The following is a 22,907-nucleotide window of genomic DNA, read 5'->3' as shown; positions in this document are numbered from 1 at the left end:
AGGATATGTACTGAAATCTGGAACTGAAAATTTTTTACCATGTTCCCATAGTTCTCCATTTTATTTTTTGCCAGTTCAGAATGAGTCAGAATTTAGCAATAGTATTTGGTTGCCAAACCACATATGTTGTAGATTTACATCCAGTTTCCATCAATAACAGAAGGTCGGGGTTTTGTTTGCATCATGCAATTGAAATACCCTACTGAAATTCTATACCGACAAAGCTCTTGGAATTAAGACAAGTCTCAACAATAACATTGGTCCATATGCCACTAATTCAAATGAGTGTTAAGAATGAATTTGTTTTGAATTTCTCAAAAGTAGAAAGCTACTTTATTCAAGAGATTTTGAGGGTAAGTCCCCTGTTTTACACTTATTTTGGTATCATATATAGGTTCAAGCAGGGGTTCTCACACCTGAAATGAAAAGCTATGGATCCGTTGTTAATTTTGTCTATTTACTTTTAATGTTAGGTTGGGGTCGATTGTGATCTCTGCTTGTTGTCACAAGATGACAGAATCTGTGGAAATTATCTTCAAACAGATCTTCAAACATTAAATCTCAATGAATCACAGTCTGATGCATTGGTAAGATCCATTGCTATAAAGGGTTGCAACCATAAGAGTTCAGTGAAACTTATTTGGGGCCCTCCAGGTACTGGGAAGACCAAGACGGTTGGCGCTTTGCTCTGGGTACTTCTAAGAATGAAATGCAGAACTCTCACATGTACACCGACTAATATTGCCTTAATGGAAGTCACATCACGCCTCCTGAAGTTAGTTAGGGAGTCACTTCAGCATCACAATTATGGCTTGGGAGATATAGTGTTATCTGGTAATGAGGAGCGAATGAATATTAAGGATCGTCAAGACCTTCATGATGTTTTTTTGGATTATCGTGCCCGTGAGCTTGCAAAGTGCTTTGCCCCACTCTCAGGGTGGAACCATCAACTAAACTCCATGATACACTTGCTTGAAGATGCGGGTTCTGTGTATCTTTTTTATTTGGAGCAGAAAAAGAAGGAAAAACAGGGTGATTCTCAAAATGAGAGAAAAAAAGAGAAAGAGGAGGATAATTCTCAGAAGTTGAAGGGAAAAACCAAGGAAAAAGGGAAGAAAAAAATTGTTACAATCTTAAAAGAAGGCAAAAGCAAAAAAATATGGCAAGAGAAGATTCTTGCTCAAGACAGTAAACAATTGAATTGCCTGGAACCAAAGGATCCTTCTGAAACCAAGAAAACTGAAGGGCAGGAGGATGAAATGAAAGATGCTTTGAAAATTGAGGAGTTTATCAAGAAAAGTTTCACTGATATTCGGATGGACCTCAAGTCCTTCGTCCCAACTTTGTGTAAGCACTTACCTACGTCCATCATTTCTGTGAGAGTAGTAGAAGACATGATTAAAGCTCTCCATTTGCTTGAATCTCTTGGAACTATGTTACATGGATCTGTTACTGATGAAGAGCTGAAGTGTGTCTTTGTTGATTCTGAAGATTTAAAGACAACAGTTTGTGGCTCCAATAGACTCTTGCTTGATAAGACCAGAAATGAGTGCCTTGAGATTCTCAAATCCCTTCATGAAGCATTTTCTGTTCCCAATTCTACGAATAAACATTTGATCAGGAATTTCTGTTTGAAACATGCTTACCTGATTTTCTGCACTGTTTCAAGATCAGCTAAGTTGCACACAGATGAGATAACACCATTGGAGCTTTTGGTTATTGATGAAGCAGCACAGCTTAAAGAATGTGAAACAGCCATTCCCTTCCAACTCCCTGGTGTCCGGCATGCTATTCTCATAGGTGACGAACGGCAACTGCCAGCAATGGTTCGAAGCAAGGTTGGAATTTCCCCTTTCTTTTCATTACATTATGTTTCTGATTATCATTAGTTCTCTCTTATTTGGGACCTTTCCATTTGTTAGATTTCGGAGGAGGCTGATTTTGGAAGAAGTCTGTTTGAAAGGTTGGTATCATTGGGACACAAGAAGCACCTTCTCAATATCCAGTATAGAATGCACCCATCAATAAGCGTATTCCCAAACACAGAATTCTATGGAAAGCAGATTTTGGATGCTCCAAATGTCAAAGAAAGAAGCCATGAACGACGCTTCTTTCAAGGTAATATGTATGGGTCTTATTCATTTATAAACATTGCTTATGGAAGGGAGGAACATGATGGGCCTGGCAGGAAAAATGTGGTAGAGGCGACAGTGGTTTCTGAGATTGTGAAAAGCCTCTTTAAAGGTATATTTCACCATTGATACTTTGAATACTTACCTTTGAACTAAATTTTATCTTTTTTCCCTAATAATTAGAAAAGAATTTCTTTATGGTTCGTTATTTTATATGGACATATTATGTGAACACATATCTACATGATGCATTTTTTCACTGTTACAGCATCTTCCAGGCAGAAGCTTAGTGTTGGTGTAATATCCCCATACAAGGCTCAAGTTTTTGCGATTAAAGAGAAACTTGGAGACACATATGATACACCAAGTGACTTCTCTGTGAGTGTTCGGACTGTTGATGGGTTTCAAGGTGGCGAGGAAGATGTAATAATAATCTCTACTGTCAGGTCTAATGGAAATGGATCTGTGGGTTTCCTTGCCAATCTTCAACGTACGAATGTAGCTTTGACCAGGGCAAGGTACAAGGACATAAAATATATCTTGCTTAAGAATGTTTAACTCTTTGATTTACAAGTCTTGGTTGCTTTCATTGCAGGTACTGCCTCTGGGTATTGGGGAATGGTCCAACTTTAATCAACAGTGGTTCCATTTGGATGAAAATAGTCCTTGATGCAAAGGATCGGGGGTGTTTTTTTTATGCTGATCAGGACGGGAGCTTGAAGGAAGCAATAATTGCTGGTCTCTTTGAACTTGGTGAATTTGACAAGTTACTTAATATGGATTCTCTTCTGTTTGGTGGAGCGAGGTGGAAGGTATGTTGCCTGGCTTTTTTGTGGTCCATCTTGGCTTACACTTCTTACTTCATGATTGTAGGTGCTGCATATAAAGTACTGCAACCCCTGTTTATGGCATTTTCTTTTGAAACATCATTTGTATTTGGGAAAAACCTTTCACCTCAAATATCTGCCATGGAGCAGATCAGATGGGGCACAAATTTTTGCGGACAGATAGATCTAAGGTCCCCTGCTTACATTATTAAAGTTGAGCTAAAACAGAGTTTGGCGAGTGGCAAAATTGAGCTCTGAAAAATCAGGACCATGGAGAGTGCACAGTTATGGTTGGAGTACCATAGGTGTTTGGACAAGCATGGGGGGCATTTGATGCTTTTTTTTTTTTTGGATTAAGAGCTTGTATAATAGGGGGGGGTTTAGGGGATGGGGATAGGCCCCAAGGTGGTTTGATGCATTTGAGTCTGAAACTTGACACATGGCTAATCCAGCCCATGTCTTCTCTATCCAATGGTTGGAATACTGACGTCATCTGTCAATGTGGCATGATGAGAGGACAATTTTGAGATGCTGATCAAAGTTGAACTGAGTTTTTCCGTTTGTATTTTCGATTTCAGATGTTTCTGCTCAAGTATGCTTACAATGTCTGGTTTTATTATTTAATTACTCTTTAATATCCACCAAATGGAAAATTTCCCTTGTATTCTTATTTGAGTGTGTTCGAAATCTAAATAGCTGATTTCAATGCATGATAAGAAAACGAGACAAGGCCTAGAGTTGAGTATAACAGGAACAGGGAAGTTTTGACTCAAATTTTGTTTTCTCTGAGGAGGAATGCGAATCAAATGATAACTTACCGGGCTATTGATTCCCATCTCCAATCATTTTTTAAATGTCTTTGTCTAAAACACCATGAAAACTTTCAAACAATGTCTGGGAGAAACCATTTCATTGATTAATGTAGAGTTTTGTTTAAGATTTTTGTTAGTTTTGTCTTAATAAATATCCAGTACCATTATTTTTTTATTTTTAATAATGTAAAATTTTGTTTAAGATTTTAATTTTCTGCTGGATGTTTTCTCATCCTTGTGCTTCTAAATAAAAGAGCCTGTCGTTACAATTAAAAATGAACATTCTGTCACTAGAAAAAACAGTGAGGTTAATGAGATTTTGAATTTTATTTCTTGGACTGATTTTTTTTATGCATTTAAATTGATTTTATTTTCTTGTACATTAAAACTGGTCTTATCCTTCATTCCCTCTCCTTTTTCCATATTTATTAATAGCCCCCCTCTCTAAAACTGGTCTTATCCTTCATTCCCTTTCTCCTTTTTCCATATTTATTACTAGATAACAAGTTGGTTTTAATTTAATGTTCAACAGATTCTCTTTAGCAATGATTTCTGGAAATCCATGGCTAAAATAAGGATTCAGACTCGGAAAAAAGTGTTTGCTCTATTAGTGAAGCTTGCAAGTGGATGGCGTAATCCCCAGAAGCGAAAAAATCTCTACTTAATGGATGGCACTTCATCTGAGCTGTTGAAAGTATACAAGGTTGATCAGTTGTTCAATCTTGTCTGGACTATAGATATTCTCAAAGAAGATTTCAAGTTCATCCAAGTCTTGAAAGTTTGGGATATTTTACCATTGCAAGAGATACCAAAACTGGCTAAGCGACTGGATACTGTCTTTGGGAATTATAAAGTAAACGATATGAACCGTTGCAAGTTCAACTGTTCTGAAGGGTAATTACATGATCATTCTACTTAACATGTACTTTTCAAAGCAAATGGGTCTATGAATATGAGTAGATCATTACATTGTTTATATGGTGGGACCGTAATTTAGTAAATTTTTGTGTGGTAACATTATGTTTGAATGTAATTATGGACGGGAAATTTCATGTTTCCTGTTTCTGGTCACTAGGAAGTTGGAAGTTCCAATGAGTTGGGAAATCTCAAATGCTGCAACATTGATGGACCTTCACAATCCCGAACCCCTGCCGTATTTGTCGAGTCGTTTTGCTGCACTTCATCTGGGGAAGGAACCAAATGCATCAGCACAAGGATATAGGTGAGTTTAACTTTTAGGTTTTATTCATACATTGATATATATTTTATCAAAGATTATTGGGAAGTGTGTAGCTTAAGCTGTCCATGATTTCTTGTGAATTGAAATATGCCCTCAAATACTAGTTGTCTTAGGTGGGAAACTGTCCAATAATGCATTATGGGAATATTGTTGTGAGCATGGTACTAAATCTCATTTCGTTTCGGTGTTTCGGTCTGACCGAAATTTCCGAGATACCGAAATTTCGTCGAAATCTCGGTCGAAATATGGTATTTTTCTGTGGGTGTAAAATGCCAAAAATGTCCGAGATGTCCGAGATTTCCAAAACGAGATGACCGAAATTTCCGATCGAAATTTCCGAAATATTCAAAATATTGCATTTTTTCATATCGGACAGGTCGAGATACTCGAAATATTCGATATCTCGACCGAAATTTCGCGAGTTTTAGTACTATGGTTGTGAGAGGTCTTCTCCGGAAGTCCAAGGGCTATATGCTGAACATGCTGAGTGGCCTGTTCATCTTGTTCAGTAGGAGCTGCTGATTATGTCATCATCATGGTCCATAGTTTAGTTTCTGGATAGTCTGCAGCTTTTATTGCTGTTTAGTTGGGATACATGGTACATCTTCTATAGTTAAAATTTCTGAAGATCAATTTGATGGTTTGCTGCAAATAACTGATAATGCTTGACCTATGGAAATCAGAACTAGAGACTGCAAAACCAACGATTTGGCTGGATCTACAAAGATGAAACAAAGGAGGAGCAATCCAGGGATTGTGAAACATGGTAAAACAAATTCCCTTAAAATTTGATGGGACCTACTGGTATCTTGTTTACAGTGTGTACAAACCATTAATTTATGCAACCCTGAACCTAGTTCTACAGTTGAACCACTCGATCAGTATTTTGCCTCATAGAGAACTAGTTGCATTTAAATTTTTAAGTGTATGACCCATTAATTGAACTTTGGATTGATCCACCTACTTTAAGGCTCTCTTTGGTTGCACTCCGTGGGAGTGATACTGCTAATCTTCTGTTCTGTGGGAGCGGATTCGGAGTAGAATTCCGTTTAGTAGATCCGATTTGATCTCTCTCTCTCTCTCTCTCTCGCTCTCTCTGTGACTCTCTCTCAGTCGCCCTCTTGCAATCCATGGATTCATAACCCTCTCTATTCTCCATCTTTCTGGATCTTGCCGTGGGTGCGAGTTAGAGAAAATCCTAACATCTTCATCTCCATTCGACCTCCTCTCTCTCTTCACCTCCAAACCCTAATATCTGCTTTTGTTCTTTTCTTTCAAGCTCTCCTTCACATTTCAAAATTTTTATAACCATTTAATGCTGAAAGGATCTGATGCATCTCTGTGTGGAATTCTTCAACAAAACTCCTCACTACGATTAATGTGAACAGGTCTTGAAACCTCTAACCTAAAAATGTTTAACTGATTATGTAGCCAAAGAAGATGGGTTGATATGGGCGAATGAGAATGTGTCATCCTCTTCTTCAGAGGATGAAGGCTCTCTGATCAGCTCAACTTTCTGCCTGAAGAAGAATGTCTCCTTGGAAGAGTTCGACCAAGTGGAGGACTGCTACATCTTGGACTTTGATGTATTTGAATCCATTGATCTATTTGAAAAGCCCTCCCTCAAGGATGATGATGATGCTGAAGAGCTCTCTGTCACAGGTCAACGAGGACAGGTGGGTACCCTGAACAAAGCATTTAAACCATCAGTTAACCGAAATCACACCCTAGATGAAAATCCTAGTTTCTTAGTTCAGCTCCGTTATCATATTATTTTTGTAATTATTTTTGTTGGAATTATGTATTTGATATATGTTTGTAGGTGGCTTGTCTACATTATCCCCATTCAAGGCATCTCTGTGCAAAATTTCCCTTCAACAAAACTCCTCATGAGGATTACTGTGAACAGGTGTTCAAACTTCTAACCTCAAAACTCTTAACTGCTTGGTGCATAGTGTTAGATAGACCAGCATTTTCTTTTTCCTCTATCCTAGTTTAGTAATTGATCCAAAGCTTGAGGTAATCTAATGGGTTAAGTTCTTTTTCTTTCTTTTCTTTTTTGTTTTTTGGGTGGGGGGGGGGGGGGGTTTGGGTGGTTGAATGGTTCTTAACTTACTCATTATAGCATTAGTATCATAAGATGCCTCATTGTCAATTTTAAAAACAACAGAGCAAAATTAATTAAAATATATGTTTTGATGGTTGCAGTGCTATTGTTATGTATGTGATATAATTGCCCCTTGCAAGTTCTGGAAGAATCCGGGAGGTGGGCATTGTGATGCAACAGAGTATGACGAATTGTGGAAGAACCTGAGGAGCAAGAATAAACCAGTGCCACCACCGACCAGTGAACTAACTGTGTCATCTTAGCTCCTTACATGTATGTTTATCTCGATGACTTGTATGTAGCAGTGTTACTGTTATGTATCTGATGCAATTGCCCTTGCAAATCCTGGAAGTAATCAAATGGACATTGTGATGCAATAGAGCTTGATGAGTTGTGGAAGAACCAGAGAAAGAATAAATCAGCGCCACCGCCGACTGATGAAGTAACTTTGTCATCTTATCTCTCTGTGTATATATATCTCGATGACCTGTTTTGGAGTCTGGCTTGCTAGGTGGCAGCCGTTCATGCAGAGACAGCGGAAGATGTAGCAGGCTAACAAATCTAACATGCTAATGGGGATGGTTTACCAGATGTAGATTGTGGATACTGGTAGGATTTTTTAGTAAGACAGGGTTTACAATTCCATGAATATAAGCGAACACATGAATACACCCTTGGAGATAATTTCGTGTAGATGAAAATATGTAGATAAATATGTGAAGGATGATGGGATTTTGCAACATTTAAATGTTGGAATGAGATCTGATTACAGGTGCTTTGACAGTAAACATGTTTTCAATTTGCAATAACAATAATAATGAAAGTAAATCTCTACACTTCACCTCAAGCAAGGTGTGACAATATAATTGACCTCTTTTTTTCTTGTACACCACAGCAGACACTTTTATCCTTTTGGGATCTTACAAATATGGGGTGAAACAACCTTACTAGTCACAACCTTTTCTACAGGAGTTCCCAACTCTTCATAACAGTCCTTTGCCAGTTGCAATATATCTCCAGCCTTGTTCATCTGCATCAAATTTTTATTAAAATAAATCTTTTCTATTGGCATATAAAGTAACATTAGTTCTATGGTGCAGCTTACCTATTTAACAACTATGGCTCTTCTCACTCTAATTTTCACATATTTTCAATCTTTGAAGATGAAATTATGGAAAACTAATGTTACTTTATATAAGAAGTGAGGTTTAGCACCTGACAGAATGTCACAGTGAGATGTGGGGGGTTTCTGGTCTAGCCAATCTTTGCCTCAGAGCTCAGCCCCAAACATCTTTAACAGGTGAGTTTCCAAAGTCCTGTTTGGCCCACATACCAGATATTGGATGTGATTATCTGAGTTTGGGTTCGCAGTAACAGAGGAAGGGAGGCTTTCGAAAAATGGAATCGGAAACTGAATCGGTCATTGTTGATTTTGATCCAAATCAACTGAAAATGGTTGGAATTAGACAGAACCGGCCAAAAAGTGGAACAAACAAAAGGCAAATCAGTTAGAATCATCTAGATCGGTCATGGCCGATTCTGATACGACTTGTTCCAATCTGAATCGGCCGATTCATCGATCTGATTCACGATTCTTAAACTGTGGCTGCCACTTGCCAATGCCATTCTCCGACTAAATTACCAATTTACCTCTTCTTTACACTTTGAATCGCATTTGAAGAACATTTTGTTTAATGACTGTTTTTGTCCATCAAATGGCCCTACTGGTGAGGGAAAGGATCCTAGAAACTAGAAGGTGGGTTACAATTTCTTTATTTGGCAAAAGTTTTCCTCTACCAGTTGAGTGGAAAGAATGTGACCATGAAATGGGGCTCTCCCATCTCAAACTCTCACCCTTTTTGTTAGAAGTACCCCCTCCCCTTGACATCTGAGGGTATCGAATGGTCAAGGAATTCCTTCCTCACCATGGGTGAAGGGAAATTTGATCCTTCCTTTTTACCAATTTTGATTATAACAATATTTTTCATTAAACCGTCAATTAACTGATATATCCACAGATTTCATTTTGGTCCATTGAAGAAAATGGCTATCGAAATGAAATTTATAATTAATGCATTACCAATAATAATACATTAAAAGGTGAGCATGGACCTTGATGCAACGGTAAAGTTTTTAACTAGTCAATGTTTTAAAAAAGGGAATTGATCGATAGAATCAACTAAATTCAAATCACAATCGATTGGTCCTGATCCCAATTCCTATCATTCTGATTCTGATGTAGGTTATTGTGGATCGGGTATGGCTTGACAAACCAATTTGGATTGGACCGGCCGCTCTGCCCGATTTGGCTGATTCCTTTAAAAAACAAGCCATGTGGCATGTGGTATGAAAAAATGGAGATGGAGCCGGGTCAATCATGATGGACACATGTCACCATCTTAAGAAGAAAAAAAAAACTGAACTACCATGGGTGTCTATCAGTTCAGTTTCAACTCGGTTTAAAAAACAAATTATCGAGAATAGAAATACATTTTTAAAATAAAAAGTGAATCGACTTGATTCGATTTGGTTTCAATTTAGTATTCATTTTCTTAGTGGATTTTAATTTGATTTCATATGGTTTAGGTCCTAATGTGTGGGCAAACTTTTCTATATTACCAATTAAAAAAAATCTTTATTTGATAAGAACATAGTCTTTCGAACTTTTTCCAAACACTAAAATGAAAAAGAATTTATCATTTTTTTTTTTTGGTTGAGTAAATTACTCCCCTCTCCCCTCGATTATGCCTGAATGACAAACCCTTCTCCTGGGTATTGAATAATGACTCTCCCTTCCAAATGGCTGTTAAGTGTTAGAAAAAGACTGTATTACCCTCTGACTCTTCTTCTTCTTCCTGCAACTCCGCCACCAATCTGTCGATTCAAACAACGTGCTGCTATAATCGGCGGTGGCTGTGGTGGTGGCGTCTTTCTATACCTTTAACTCTTTAAGGCTTCAAGGGATTAACCCTAACCAGGATGTCATATCTTCTCCAGCGGAAGAGAGGAACCTGAGGGTAAAGTCAGTGCTGAACAACAAACCCTAAATTTGAAACCGCAATTGCTACTCACCAGAACAGAGGAGAACAAAATAGCTAAAAATGATTCTCCTTCTTCCCTTAAAAACCCTAATTCCCAAGAAAGCAAATGCAAATTATGAAACAGAGTTACTTTCAAAATGCAAATCCAAAAACATAGCTACTCTCACAACAATCCAACCATGACAAACATATAAAAACCAGAGAGATAGAAAGAGAAAATAAAACCCTTAAAAAAGAAAAACATATAATAGCATTTTCCAATGGTGGTGTTATCCCTGTAGTCTTAAAATCAAGAACAAAAATATCCATCTTTCACTAAAGTAACAACCGCAATAGTAAAAGAACCAAAGTCACTACTTGGACTAAAACTATGAATCAATACTTCCATGCAGATCCACCTCCGCAGCCACCGCCCCTACTTTAACCGGTTTGAGGAGCAGTAGCTGGATCGGCTTGCTTGATAACGCCAAGAAGGTCAGCCATACCGTGGGCAGTAAGCATCTCTATGGTTTCCTTGTCGACCTCAATGGCATCGATCTTAATGGCGGACTCGTCGGCTGCGAAGTCTCGATTTAGTGATTGGCTGCTCTTCGATTTCAACTTTTGAGAGCATCTGTGCGAATTGCAGAAGGGAAAATCACCATCAAACTCTTTCAACTCCAAAGGAGATTCAAAATCTCCTTAAACCGATTCTGTCCAAAGCTAGAAATCTTGAACCAAGAATTGCAGAAATTGACGGCCAGAGCAACCAGAATCCGAAAATGAAGAAAGAAGAGCACATGTGGGAAATCCTGAATCGCAGATCCCAAAACCTTTCTTGCTTTTCAAAACCAGAGAAACCGATCTCTCTCTCTCTCTGTTTTTTGGGAAGAAAACTGAACGAAGAAGATGGAGGAAGAATCGAGAAATGGGGAAGATGGTGCTGGGACGCTCAGGGTTAATATTAGAATATCATATTAAATAAGGGCATTTTGGGATTTAAATGAGTATATTTATGGTGATGTCATCATTTAATAGACATTTTTAACGAAATGGGTACGATTGATAGAATCTTATTAATGCAGGAGAGAGGAGAATCATTACTCAATACCCAGGGAAGGGCTTTGTCATTCCAGCATAATTGAGAGGAGGGAAGAGTAATTTACTCTTTTTTTCTTTTTCTTTTCTTCTTCTTCTTTTTTTTTCTTTCTTTCTTCTTTTTTTTTCTTTCTTTCTTTCTTTTTTTTCTTTTGTTTCTTTCTTTCTTTCTTTCTTCTTTTTTTTTTTTTTTTTTTTTTTTTTTTTTTTTCTTTGGTGGTAAACTATAAAAGAAACCGAAGGAGAAGAAGAAGCGGCGGAGGTGGAGGGTGGGGGAGTGGGATGGAAATCTTATCCTCCCATTGGTCATATGAATTTATTTTTTCATTTTAATTTTGAGAATGATCTCGTCTTCGCATGACGTGCCATAGAATTTTCATCCACTGTTGTGCCATCGTGCGATGCAGCAGCGGCTATGTATGCACAACGGGTCCTACTGTGTATACATGGCCTCTGCTGAACCGCACGATGACACAGCAGCGCTGCAGTGCACAACAGCGGATAAAAGTCCCGCGCACTATGTAAAGGTTGCTCTTTTAGCGGGCCTTTTCCATCTTTGTCCTTTTCAGTTTCTTCTTTCGGCCTTGTCGCGCAACTGACGAGGAAATGGAAAACATTTCGTCCCCAGTTCTGTTTCCTGCTTTGCTTTGCCTTTTGAAACTTCTCTTCTTCTGTTGCGGCTGCTGGTTGACACAGTGAGAGCCTAAAATGGGTTCAGGTCTTGTGGATTTGGTCTTCTCATGGTCTCTTAGAGATGTACTCAACCACCAACTCTTCAAAGCTAAAGTACTGTATGCTACTCCACACTCAAAAGGCATTACGCATTCCATACACACACGTATTCACAGAGGGAGAGGGAGAGTTGTTCTTACATAACTCTGTGGTTGCTAAAGCTGCAAGCAAATACTGATATAAGCTCCCATTTCTGAAACAGATTTTAATCTATTTGTAATTTCAGAGTTCATACATATGACTTGGTTTACACTTTAAGTTAAATAGATTTTAATTTCTCTTTATTAACAGGGTATTTGGATTCGATATCCCATAGCAGACTCATCATATGTTCTTGAATGCTTGCAATGTTAGCTAATTGTATTTGCATGGGTAGGTTTTTGCATGTATGCATGTCAGTCTGTATAGTGGCAAAAGTCTCTTGAAATGACATTTTTGTGTTCTCAAAGATATTTGCTTGGAGAAATTGATTTGTTATGACTGTTTCAATGACTTTGTCATGTTACTTCATACTTCATTTGATTTGGCATCAACAGTCAACACTTGGTCTTCTTACTTGCCTGTACAAGGGGATAAAGGAATCCTGAATCACAACCTAGTGTTCCAAGTCTACTTTTGCGAATGCCACCAATTTCTTCTTCTTCTTCTTTTTCCCCCCAAATCCGTTACCATGGTAAAAAGCCCTAGCAAGTCGTTGAACAAGGACTGGCTCTACCCACAATACTAATCCATTACTATCTTAGATATCTTCAAGTATAACTCAATTCAACTAAGCCTTTTCCAATTAAAAGGGGTTGGCTACATGTATCCTATACTGTCATTGAACTTTATTTAAGCAATGTTTTTTGTCAACCAAACCCATCCATCTGTTTTCTCACCACTTCTTCGTCCCAAGCCATTTTTGGTATTTTCCTTGATCTTTTATTCATCTAATCTGAATCATATAACTCCTGCCAATTGCCTCCGGTAGTTGGTACAACTGCCGAATACCACCTCAAGTGTCTCTCCTTCAAACTTTGTACCATAGAAGCTACTCCTAAATCACCACGATTTTTTTATTTCTTTATCTTTTCTAGTTTTTCCACTCAGCACTCATCCATCTTCACTACACTTAATTGTTTACGTATTGTTTCCTTTTTTCCCAACAGCAAATTCAATTTTAGTTATCCTCTAGTCTAGTTCATAATTTGGTAGGATAAATAGAACTGCTATTCAATCTTCTGTAATTATCTTAATGGTAATTATTAGCTATGATCAATGGTAGGTTAAACAGAAAAATGGTTTTGGTTTCTTCGTGACTTCTTGCGAAATCATAATGCTTATGTGCATGTGTCTTCTCAAAAATTTTTTTTAATAATTTTACAGGTGATAAAGATCCCAAAGACGTTCTTGTCAGCACAGCATTACTTGACGTCTTACATTTTCCCTCTCATTGAGGAAACACATGCTGATCTGTATTCAAGCATGATGAACCTGTCCCAAGCACCTAAATGCCAAATAGATCATGTTGAAGAATCTAAAGATCATGAGCCACCACGAGATTTGTTTTATGACATGGTAGTTATAAAAGAGGCTGATGGTAAGAATGATAAAGAAATATATAAGCCTCAAGTAGGAGATCTCATTGCTCTATCAGATGTAAGACCGGTACGCATTGACGATTTAAACAGGCATAGAAGATCTTATCTTCTTGCTTTAGTCACAGGAGGAACAATTGCAGACGAAGATGAAGACAGCTGTATCATCAAAGTTCTTTCATCAAAAGCCATTGTGTTTGAACAAGAAGTGCAGAAGAAGAGGGAACCACTTTTTGCTGTTTTTCTGATAAACATGACAACAAATATCCGTATATGGAAAGCACTGCACCCAGATATGAAGGGAGGAAACATGAACGTTATGAAGGAGGTCTTTTGCACTAATTCCACTGTAAGACTTGTAACTCTATTTCTATGGTTTTTTTCATATTTGTAGTTCTTCATTTCTGTTACTCATTTGATACTCCTACAGCATTATGGATTTATTCTTCAATATCATCCCAATCAGTTCAAACGGAACCAGGAACCTCAGAAAATAGAAAACAGAGCTTTGGAATGTCTCTCAGTCTCTCATACAGTATGCACCCCAAGGTGAAAGAATATGTGGCAGTCCTTAAATAGCTGATCAACAGTGTCCACAGCAAGCCTTCCTACTCTCAATTTCTAAAAGAAAAAGGGGGTTTCTCTGTGTAATCACAGTTGGTTACACTGACCCTGTAACCATATCGGAATTGCCCTTAGGACGGTGACAGGCATGGTTACACTGAGAATAACCTGAAGGGAAATGGTTAAAAATAAAAGGATATGGACTAAAAGCTGGAACTGAAACAAACTTTAATCATGGTTCCATATTTCTCCATTTTATTTTTTGCCAGGACAGTATGAGTCAGAATATAGCAATAGAATTAGGTTTCCAAACCATACATGTTGCAGATTTACATCCAATTTCCATCAATACCAGAATGTCGAACATGGAGTTCTGTTTGCATCATGCAATTTAAAATGAAATTTGAAACACACTACTGAATTCTACGCCCAAAGCTCTTGGCATTAAGTCTCAACAACAACAACATTGGTCCATTTCCACAAACACATTTGGGGTAAAGAATGAATTTGTTTTTAATTTCTCAAAAGTAGAAAGCCACATTATTTAAGAGATTTTGAGGATAAGTTCCATGTTTTGAACTTATTTTGGTACACAAATAGGTTCAAACGGGGGATCTCACGCCTGAAATGAAAAGTTATAGACGTACTGTTAATTTTGTTTATTTACTATGATAGGTCGGGGTCGATTGTGATCTCTGCTTCTTGTCACAAGATGACAGAATCTGTGGAAATTATCTTCAAACAGATCTTCAAACATTAAATCTCAATGAATCACAGTCTGATGCATTGGTAAGATCCATTGCTATAAAAGGTTGCCACCATAAGAGTTCAGTGAAACTTATTTGGGGCCCTCCAGGTACTGGGAAGACCAAGACGGTTGGCACTTTGCTCTGGGTACTTCTAAGAATGAAATGCCGAACCCTCACATGTACACCGACTAATATTGCCTTAATGGAAGTCACATCACGCCTCCTGAAGTTGGTTAGGGAATCACTTCAGCATCACAATTATGGATTGGGAGATATAGTATTATCTGGTAATGAGGAGCGAATGAAGATTAAGGATCATCAAGACCTTCATGATGTTTTTTTGGATTATCGTGCCCGTGAGCTTGCAAAGTGTTTTGCCCCACTCTCAGGGTGGAAACATCAACTAAACTCCATGATACAATTGCTTGAAGATGCGGGTCCTGTGTATCTTTTTTATTTGGATCAGAAAAAGAAGGAGAAACAGGGTGTTTCTCAAAATGAGAGAAAAAAAGAGAAAGAGGAGGATAATTCTAAGAAGTTCAAGGGAAAAACCAAGGAAAAAGGGAAGAAAAAAATTGTTACGAACTTAAAAGAAGGAAAGAGCAAAAAAATATGGCAAGAGAAGATTCTTGCTCAAGACAGCAAACAATTGAATTGCCTGGAACCAGAATATCCTTCTGAAACCAAGAAAACTGAAGAGCAGGAGGATGAAAAGAAGGATGTTTTGACAATTGAGGAGTTTATCAAGAAAAAATTCACTGATATTCGGGTGGACCTCAAGTTCTTCGTTGTAACTTTGTGTAAGCACCTTCCTACATCCTTCATTTCAGTGGGAGTAGTAGAAGACATGATTAAAGCTCTCCATTTGCTTGAATCTCTTGGAACACTGTTACATGGATCTGTTACTGATGAAGAGCTGAAGTGCGTCTTTGTTGATTCTGAAGTTTTAAAGACAACAGTTTGTGGCTCCAATACACTCTTGACTGATAGGACCAGAAATTAGTGCCTTCAGATTCTCAAATCCCTTGGAAGATTTTCTGTTCCTGATTTTATGGATATGTATTCAATCAAGAATTTCTGTTTGCAACATGCTTACCTGATTTTCTGCACTGCTTCAAGCTCAGCTAAGTTGCACACAGATGGAATGACACCACTGGAGCTTTTGGTTATTGATGAAGCAGCACAGCTTAAAGAATGTGAATCCGTTATTCCTCTCCAACTCCCCGGTGTCCGGAATGCCATTCTCATAGGTGACGAACGGCAACTGCCAGCAATGGTTCGAAGCAAGGTTGAAATTCCTTCTTTCTTTTTATTACATTATGTTTTCTGATTATTTGTAGTTCGTTCTTATTTGGGACCTTTCCATATGTAAGATTTTCTTACCAAAAAAATATATATATTAGATTTCGGAGAAGGCTGAATTTGGAAGAAGTCTGTTTGAAAGGTTGGTATCATTGGGATACAAGAAGCACCTCCTCAATATCCAGTATAGAATGCACCCATCAATAAGCTTATTCCCAAACACAGAATTCTATGGAAAGCAGATTTTGGATGCTCCAAATGTCAAAGAACAAAGCCATGAAAGACACTTCCTTCAAGGTAATATGTATGGGTCTTATTCATTTATAAACGTTGCTTATGGAAGAGACGAACATGATGGGCCTGGCAGGAAAAACATGGTGGAGGCGGCAGTGGTTTCTGAGATTGTGAAAAGCCTCTTCAAAGGTATATTTCACCATTGATTCTTTCACTATTTTCCTTTGAACTGAATTTTTTTCTTTCTTCTCTAATGCTCAGAAAATAATTTTTCATGGTTCATTATTTTATATGGATATACTATGTGAATGCACATGTACATGATCCATTTTTCACTGTTACAGAATCAGTTGTTTCAAGGCAGAAGCTTAGTGTTGGTGTATGTTGGAATATGTAATCCAGAATACCGTGGGGGTATTCTGATCCTTTTGGGGTTAGTTTATTTATTATGTTATTAGTTTATGTCGGCTATGTGGGTTTTAGTCCCACATCGCCTGGTTTAGTCTATTTGTAATTTTCCCTCTATTATAAATAGAGGGACTTACCTATCAATTAATAAATTCAAGTATTTACAATTTCCATCTTCTCTTCTATCCTCTCTTCTCTAGAGTTACTGTTACAGTCCTAGGTTTTCTACATGGTATCAAAGCTAGGCAACCAGTGATTGATTCTCTCCAAGATTGCCGGCTTGAGAGTCGTTTCAAGGTTCTCCGATTTATGGAGAAACCCTAGTTCATAAAAATAAAAAAAAAAAGAGAACTAGGGTTTCGTTTCGGTTTCATATTGGTTTCTTCTTCCTGGTTGTTTTAGCACCGTAGGCTATCATTCTTGGTCTGCATCTGTTGCTACTGCTATCGACATGCTATTAGGGAATATTGTCGATTGAACCAGGTTATTGAACTAGTTTTTTTTGGAGCTTCGAATCTGCTATCGTTTTCTGCTGCTGCTGCTATGTTCGGATTCTCCATGGGTAATGCAAACTGCTGCTCGAGTTTATTTCTCAATCGAAGATTGGAGTTATCTCTTCGATTTGCTGATTGCTACCTCAAGTCGATGCTTTTGCCGCTGTCGATTCTTCAAATCCACCTCCTTTCCGCCTCTGACTGCCGCTGCTATGGTTTTGGTATTAACTGGATTGAAGGATTGGTCGATGGCTGCATCGATTCTGCCCAGATTTTTGAATCAGTTCTGTCCAGCAACTGGGAGATTGTAGAATGGAGTTTCTACTGGTTCTTCCTTTTTGAAGATCGATCAAGTCTCTTCTTCTTCTGGAAATCACAGCTTGGTTCTTTTGAATGGCCATGAATTTGCTGCTGAAATTCCAGGTTACTTGGTATTTCCTTCGATTTTACTGATAGGGCTCTGGTTCACGCTGGAGAGTTCTGGAATTGATTCTGCTTCTCTGAAGTGTTTATTCTGATTTCTGGAACCTGGTATCGTGGTTGATTCTGCTTCTGTTTGCTATTGATACATTCTCTGGTGATTGGTGTTTCGATTAATGGATTGAAGAAGATGGAGAAAATTTATATACTGCTGTTTTTCGTTCCATGCTTTCCGCCTCTGGTCCATGATTCAATTTCCACAGGATTATAGTTCTTTTTTGGTTGAAGGTTGAAAAACTCTGAAGGTTTTGATTTCTGTTTTTACGGAAGGAAAGAGATGAATTTCTTTCGTAAGTTCCTCTTTTTCCTTTCTTAGTTTCATTCTTTTGTCAGGTTTCACGTGGGTTGAGAGTTACTTTGTTTTATTATTTGAGTTTTCCCATATTGCCCCCACTCCCTTTCCTTTATTATGCTATGTCCCACCTTTTATTTATCTTCTAACTTTCACAATCGTACCTTAATTTTTTTATTTCCTTTCATGTCCCATTACTTCTTTATTTACCATTTATCCCTTACAAAATTCTGGTTATTTACGGAACTGCCATTACCTTTTTAATACATTCTCCTATTTGACTGCCCAATTGACCCTTGAAAATTCTGGTTTATTCCTAATTTGCCCTTTGGCTTGGATTGTATTTAAAAGTGGATTTCCACCAAATTACAGTCATGCCATCCTTTTTTCCAACACCGTTCCCTTTCAATAATTCTTATTCCCTTCATATCCCATACCTTTGGCATATACCCATTACCACTTTGGACGATAATGGTATTCTCTAATTTGCCATTTCTTCATTTTTCATTACCCTTCGTACCTCTTGGAAAATTCTGGAATATTATGTTTTTTGCCCTATCTCTTACATCATCTCTGTTATGTCCACGTGTACTACACGTGAGGGGGATTATGTACAATACACCTGCAAACATTGCGAACGCAGAACATGCAGGAACATTGGTGCAAAACATAGAAGATCAGTTTTTCTCCACCATTGCTATTGGGTATCCTTTGTTATTGGGTTGAGTTTGCCGTAAGGGGGAGATTGAAGTATCGAAGAGTATTGAAGATATTTGGTTGTTGCCTAGTTGAGGATTTTCAGTTGGGTTGATACATTATTTTTTCCGCTGCCTGATTCAGTTTGTTTTCGTTGCGTGCTGCTCTAGTTATTTAACTTCAAGATTTTATGTCATTATGACAATCTGAGATTCATCACTGGATAGCTATTGAAGATCGCTGAAAGCTGCCTTTTTTGGAAGACATTCCAATCCCGGTTTGCTGATCATGTCTATCCAAGTTTTGAAGATCTATTTTTTCAAGTTCTTGAAGGTTTATTTGGGAGCTGTATTCATATGTCAAGCTGGATTCTGCTGCAACATGGTTCTTTCCCATTTTGTTCAAGTTGGGCATTAATACCTTGTATGCGCCAACTTGAGGGGGAATATTAGCGTTATTAGGAGTTCTTTTTCTTTAGTTCAAGCTGGATCTTCTTTCTTCTCTTATTTGTACAATCCATGAGGGGGAGTGTTGGAATATGTAATCCAGAATACCGTGGGGGTATTCTCGATCCTTTTGGGGTTAGTTTATTTATTATGTTATTAGTTTATGTCGGCTATGTGGGTTTTAGTCCCACATCGCCTGGTTTAGTCTATTTGTAATTTTCCCTCTATTATAAATAGAGGGACTTACCTATCAATTAATAAATTCAAGTATTTACAATTTCCATCTTCTCTTCTATCCTCTCTTCTCTAGAGTTACTGGTTACAGGTCCTAGGTTTTCTACAGTGTGATATCCCCATACAAGGCTCAAGTTTTTGCGATTAAAGAGAAACTTGGAGACACATATGATACACTGAATGACTTCTCTGTGAGTGTTCGGACTGTTGATGGGTTCCAAGCTGGCGAGGAGGATGTAATAATAATCTCTACTGTCAGGTCCAATGGGAAAGGATCAGTGGGTGTCCTTGCCAATCTTCAACGTACTAATGTAGCTTTGACCAGGGCAAGGTACAAGAACATAGGATGTATCTTGGTTAAGACTAAAGAGTGTTTAATTCTTATGATTTATAAGTATTGGTTGCTTTAATTGCAGGTACTGCCTCTGGGTATTGGGGAATGGTCAATCTTTAATCAACAGCAGTTCCATTTGGAGGAAACTAGTCCTTGATGCAAAGGATCGGGGTGTTTTTTTGATGCTGATAAGGGGATGAGAGCTTGAAGGGAGCAATAATTTCTGGTCTGGTTGAACTTGGTGAATTTGACAAGTTACTTAATATGGATTCTCTGCTGTTTTATGGAGCGAGGTGGAAGGTATGTTGCCTGGCTTTTTGTGCTCCATCTTGGCTTACCCTTCTTAGTTCATAATTGCAACCCCTGTTTTTGGAATTGAGTATAAAAGGAACAGGGAAGTTTTGACTCAAATTTTGCCTTCTGTGAGGAGGAATGCAAAAATGGCAACTTATCCTTCATTCCCTTTCTCCTTTCCCATCTTTAGTAATAACCCTCTCTCTCTCTCTCTCTCTCCAAATAGATAACAAATTGGATTCAATTTAATGTTCAACAGGTTCTCTTCAGCAATGATTTCTGGAAATTCATGGCTAATATAAGGACTGAAACTCGGAAAGAAGTGCTTTCTCTATTAGTGATGCTTGCAAGTGGATGGCGTCGTCTTCAGAAGTGGAAAAATCTCTACTTAATGGATGGAACTTCTTCTGAGCTGCTAAGAGTATACAAGGTCGATGGGTTGTTCAATCTTGTCTGGGCTGTTGATATTATCAGAGAAAATTTCAAGTTAATCCAAGTCTTGAAAGTTTGGGATATTTTACCATCGCAAGAGATATCAAAACTAGCTAAGCAACTGGATGCTGTCTTTGGGAATTATAAAGCAGATGATATGAACCGCTGCAGGTTTAAATGTTCTGAAGGGTAATTACATTATCATTCTCCTTAAGATGTACTTTTCAAATAATTTATGAGAAAAATGGGTCTATGACATGAACAGGTCAAGACATTGTTTATATAATGGGACCTTAATTTAGTAAATTTTGTATGGTAATATTATGTTTGAATGTTATTATGGATGGGAAATTTCATGTTTTCTACTTCTGGTCACTAGGAAGTTGGAAGTTCCAATGAGTTGGGTAATCTCAAGTGATGCAACAATGATGGACCTGCACAATCCTAAACCTCTGCAGTATGTGTCAAGTTGTTTTGCTTCATTCCATATGGGGAAGGAACCAAATGCATGAGCACCAGTATATAGGTCAGTTGTTTAACTTTTAGGTTTTATTCATACATTGATCTATATTTTATCAAATATTATTGGGAAGCATGTAGCTTAAGGTGTCTATGATTTCTTTTGAACTGAAACATGCCCTCAAGTACTAGTTCTTTTGGTGGGAAACTATCCAATAATGCATCATGGGAATATTCTTGTGAGAGATCTTCTCAGGAAGCCTAAGGGCTTATATGCTAACATATTGAACTGCTTGATCAGTTCAACCAACTGATGAGTGGCCTGGTCATCTTGTTCAGTAGGAGCTGCAGATTATGTCATCATCATGGCCAAAGTTTTAGTTGCTGGATAGCCTGCAGCTTTTATTGTTGTTAGTTGGGACTCATGGTACATCTTCTATGGTTAAAATAGCGGAAGATCAATTTGATGGTTTACTGCAAATAACTGATAATGCTTGACCAATGGAAATCAGAGCTAGAGACTGCAAAACCAATGATTTGGCTAAAACTACAAAGATGATGCAAAGGAGGAGCCATCCAGGGATTCTGAAACATGGTAAGTTAAACAAATTCTTAAAATTCGATGGAACCTGCTGTTATCTTTACAATGTGTATAACAACAACAACAAACTCAGCCTCTTTACAATGTGTACAGACCATTATTTCATGCAACCCTGAATCTAGTTGTACAATTTGAACCACCCAATCAGTATTTTGCCTCGTAGGGAACTAGTTTCATACAAAGGGTATGACCCATAAATTGAGCTTTGGATTGATCACCTACTTTAAGGTTCTGTTTAGTTGCACTTTGCGGGAGTGATTCCGCTGATCTTCTGTTCTGTGCGAGCAGATTGGGAGTAGAATTTCGTTTAATAAATCTGGTTTGATCCTATGCTCTCACAGATCGAGATCAAATTGGATATAAAACTGCTCTAGTAGCAAATCCTAAGGAACCGGGGAAAAAAAAGATGTTCTGCACGCTCCAGAATGCATTTACAAGATCACAAAATTATTTGTCCTCTCCCTGAACTCGTGAAACCCGTAGCAGGTCTTCCTCTCCATTTCTCTCTCCTGCTTTCGGCTTCTTCTCTGGCACCATCACTGGTTACTATAGTCATTTCTCCCTGTCCCTGATTTCCTGAGACTCAAACCTCTTGCTTGACGAATCTACGAGCCCACAAGACAGATTGGAATCCAACCAGCACCATGAACACAACAGGTATGCCATCTCTCTCTCTCTCTCTCTGGTTCCCTCTTGCAATCCATGGATTCATAACCCTCCCTCTTCTCCATCTTTCTGGATCTCGCTGTGGCTGAGAGTTAGAGAAAACCCTAAAGTCTCCATCTCCATGTGGTCTCCTCCGATTTCTCCTTCCCTCTCTCTCTCCCTCCAAACCCTAATATCTGCATTTTGTCAAATGTTTATTACTGTTTAATGCTGAAAGGATCTGATGCATCTCTGCGCAATATTTCCCTTCAACAAAACTCCTCACTAGGATTACTGTGAACAGTTCTTCAGACATCTAACCTAGAAACACTTACTGATTATGTAGCCAAAGAAGATGGGTTGATAGGGGCCAACGAGATCGAATTGTCCTCTTCTTCGGAGGATGAAAACTCACCGATCAGCTCAATTTCCTGCCTGAAGAAAAATGTCTCCATGGAAGAGCTTGACCAAGTGGAGGACTGCTACATCTTCGACTTTGATCTATCTGAAATAGTTGATCTATTTGAAAAGCTCTCCCTCAAGGATGACAATGCTGAAGAGCTCTCTGTCTTGGACTTTGATCTATTTGATTTTGTTGATCTATTTGAAAAGCTCTCCCTCAAGGATGATGATGCTGAAGAACTCTGTCATACGTCAACGAGGTCAGGTGGGTACCCTGAACAGAGCAATAAACCATC

At 38.2% G+C, this 22,907-nt stretch overlaps 1 protein-coding gene, 1 long non-coding RNA gene and 1 pseudogene across 4 annotated transcripts in view; 2 read left to right on the top strand and 1 right to left on the bottom strand.

Moving 5' to 3' along the window:
- LOC122645854 overlaps positions 1–22,907 on the top strand; it is a 61,733-nt gene that overhangs the window by 37,806 nt on the left and 1,020 nt on the right. Inside the window, exons 3-12 of one of the 3 annotated variants that reach the window (XR_006330530.1) lie at positions 474–1,838; positions 1,923–2,244; positions 2,401–2,650; positions 2,728–2,944; positions 4,304–4,665; positions 4,847–5,004; positions 5,704–5,777; positions 6,443–6,687; positions 6,834–6,920; positions 7,220–7,257. The gene's annotated coding sequence lies outside the window, so the exon portion shown is untranslated. Of the gene's footprint in view, positions 1–473; positions 1,839–1,922; positions 2,245–2,400; positions 2,651–2,727; positions 2,945–4,303; positions 4,666–4,846; positions 5,005–5,703; positions 5,778–6,442; positions 6,688–6,833; positions 6,921–7,219; positions 7,258–7,660; positions 7,663–22,907 lie in introns of those variants that run through there. The other 2 variants (XR_006330528.1, XR_006330529.1) reach the window with 2 other exon arrangements.
- Positions 6,802–21,076, bottom strand: LOC122645857. The gene is made up of 3 exons (XR_006330531.1): positions 21,064–21,076; positions 15,278–15,282; positions 6,802–6,987 (listed from the first exon to the last, which is right to left on the bottom strand). It is a non-coding gene; the product is annotated as an uncharacterized LOC122645857 (long non-coding RNA).
- LOC122645856 lies at positions 11,908–22,749 on the top strand (annotated as a pseudogene).

This window comes from Telopea speciosissima, chromosome 11, assembly GCF_018873765.1.
Source record: "Telopea speciosissima isolate NSW1024214 ecotype Mountain lineage chromosome 11, Tspe_v1, whole genome shotgun sequence".
Lineage (NCBI taxonomy): Eukaryota > Viridiplantae > Streptophyta > Magnoliopsida > Proteales > Proteaceae > Telopea > Telopea speciosissima.
The sequence above is the reverse complement of the archived record's forward strand: the minus strand, read 5'-3'. Positions and strand labels throughout refer to the sequence as shown.